Here is a 2760-nt window from a genome sequence, read left to right as displayed (position 1 = left end):
GTATGGAGATACCTCAAAGAATTAAGCTTAGAGTTCCCATTTGACCCAGCTATCCTCCTGCTGGGCCTCTTCCCAAAATAATTAAAAGAATCATATCACAGTGATATATGTGCACCCATGTTTATAGCAGGACAATTCATAATAGCAAAAGCTTGGAAACAGCCCAAGTGCTCATCAACTGGAGACTGGATAAAAAAGATGTGTTTTTTCATAAATGGAGTACTACTCAGCCATAAAGAATGAGAAACTAGAGACATTTATAGCTAAACAGATGCATATTGAGGCCATCCTCTTAAGTGAAATAAATAGGACACACATGTGTAAATACTGAATAGTTCCTCTAGTGTGAGAAACTGAAAGTGTAATTAAGGATACACATGGATGAAATGGCCTAATAACATATTTCTTGGATTATGTTTCCATCGTGGGTTATATGACTGTATAGAAATTTAATTTAGGGAGCAGCTTGGCTTATGTGGAGTCTGCTAGCTAACTGGAGTTTTTTTCCAGGCCACTATTTCTTCAATGTTGGTTTTGGGGATCTTTCTGAAACAAATCACATCCTCTGGTGTCTTGTTGTTTGAGATGCTTTTTTTAAGTTATATGGAAAAATGTTTAAGTGCTTTTCAGTTTTGGTTGAGTTCTACTGCATTTGAATATTATTGTAGCTTTTTCTCTCTTGCATTGTTCTTCTTTGAGTGGTTTTAATTTTTGTATGTGTGTGTGTTTGTTAATAAAGTTATTTTTAAAAAATTTTTTTAAAATGGTTTGAAGATCATTAGAAAAATGGCACTTCACTCCATCAGCCTATGCAGATAGCTTTTATCACAAATACATTTTTTAACTGTGCTGGTAGCTCAGAATTTAGCAGATACTTTAAAGTTAATTTATGTTTCCTAGAATTATGCCCTAGAAAGAGAACACTCTGAGAAGACCCCCATGTCCCAAAACATATTTCTAAAGTGCAAACGTTGAGCAGAAAATAGAATTTGGTAGTATTTTTCCATGTGCAAATGAATCTTCTGGGGATCCAAGAGAAAGAAGGATTTCGGGTCAGTGTGACTGTGTCCCAGGTGACACTAATGATGCTGATGTACAGATGTACAGATGTACAGATGACAGTTTGAGTAGCAAGGTTCTTGGTCAGGAATTAATTTTACAGGTATTGAATGGACCCAATTCCAAAAGATGGATATTTTACTCGTTACCTTCCAAAATATACTGCAAAATTTACCCCTAAATAAGAAAATTCCTTAAACATCATATATTTTTCCTAAGGAAAGAAAATGAAAGAAAGAAGAATGACTTACTTTTAAAACTTGTTTTAATATCCTGAAAAATAATACAGCTGATTTTATATTCGTTTGCCCAGTGGGTGCAATTAAATAATGAAACCAGTAAAATATCAAATATTTTACGTTACATTCAGGAAACAAATTATATTTTACTAACCAATTTATAATGAGCACAGATCCATTCTATAAGCAACAACTGAAAAGATAAAAGAGTTTTTACTCTCCAGAAATTTGCAATTTCATTGAAATTAGAGGTCCTATACACTTGCAGACAGCCAATTAATTTTTACTAAATGAATTGTTTTCTACACATTATATAAAGATAACATGTTCCAAGTGGAAAAGACATCTAAGACACAATTTTCAATCCATATATTTCTATTCTATTATGCAGTATGTAATGACACACTTATAGTGGGTAGCACATAAGTTCAACATATTCTTAATTTTTGTAATTGGACTGATTAAAACAACTCTTTCAAACCAAATTTTACAGCTTTTCAAATCCTTCTTTGAAAAAAGATATAGAGTGTCTTGGAATTGATAAAATGCACAATTGATTCTAATAGTTAACCAAAAGAAGTAATTTATTTCAATAATTCATAAATATCTACTTTTCTTAATGAATACATCAAATGAGATGTTTTCTTTGTGAGAGCTTTTGAATATTGTAATGATTGTACAAAAAGAGCATTAAAATATTAATAATCTTCCTGACCTTCAATAGGAAATTAACTGTATGGTCATAGGAAAATATTCTTATTTCTAAGAAAGCTTCCTAGCAAAATAAAGTCCCCAAGAACAGACAAATGATCTGTGGAGTCTTCTGACACTACACCATATGTTTTTATGCTGGTTCTATTACAGATGACAGGAAGAGGTTAAATGTACTTTCTCAGGCCACTGGTAAAAGGGTCATAATCTCAACATTTGGGAGGCAGAGACAGGAGGATCACAAGTTTGAGACCAATCTGAACTACATAGGGAGTGTAAGACCAGTCTGGACTACACAATGAGTCCCTGTCTCAAAAATTTCTCTTCTCAAAGATTCTGTGGCCCATACCCTAATACCCCTTAAGTTTCTCTGAAATAATATCTGTCGGTATATTAGACAGTCCTAGGGAAATTAAATTACTGTTGCCTAGACAGCAATCTTGCAGAGCCTGACATATTTGTCTTGGTGAGGCATCTATTATTCCTTTGTAAAGGAATTTTTATGATTTCTAAATTTGTAACCCTTGCATTAACTTATGAAAATGGAAAAAGTTCCTATGCTAGTAAATGTGCATTATGTGACCCTTGCCAGTTGGGAGCACTATTTAAGCTCTTTGAGATCTAGTTTCCTAGCCTGTAAAATGTAATAATGATGCCTGATTTATAGTAATTTTAAAAATTGTTGCTAATATATGTGAAAAGCCCACTATATAAATTTTATCAATTAATTCTTATAAATAATTACAAATAG

The sequence above is a fragment of the Heterocephalus glaber genome, unplaced genomic scaffold, assembly GCF_053883595.1.
Source record: "Heterocephalus glaber isolate CG9 unplaced genomic scaffold, H.glaber_assembly_v1.0 deba00000594, whole genome shotgun sequence".
Lineage (NCBI taxonomy): Eukaryota > Metazoa > Chordata > Mammalia > Rodentia > Bathyergidae > Heterocephalus > Heterocephalus glaber.
This window is presented reverse-complemented; position numbering follows the sequence as displayed.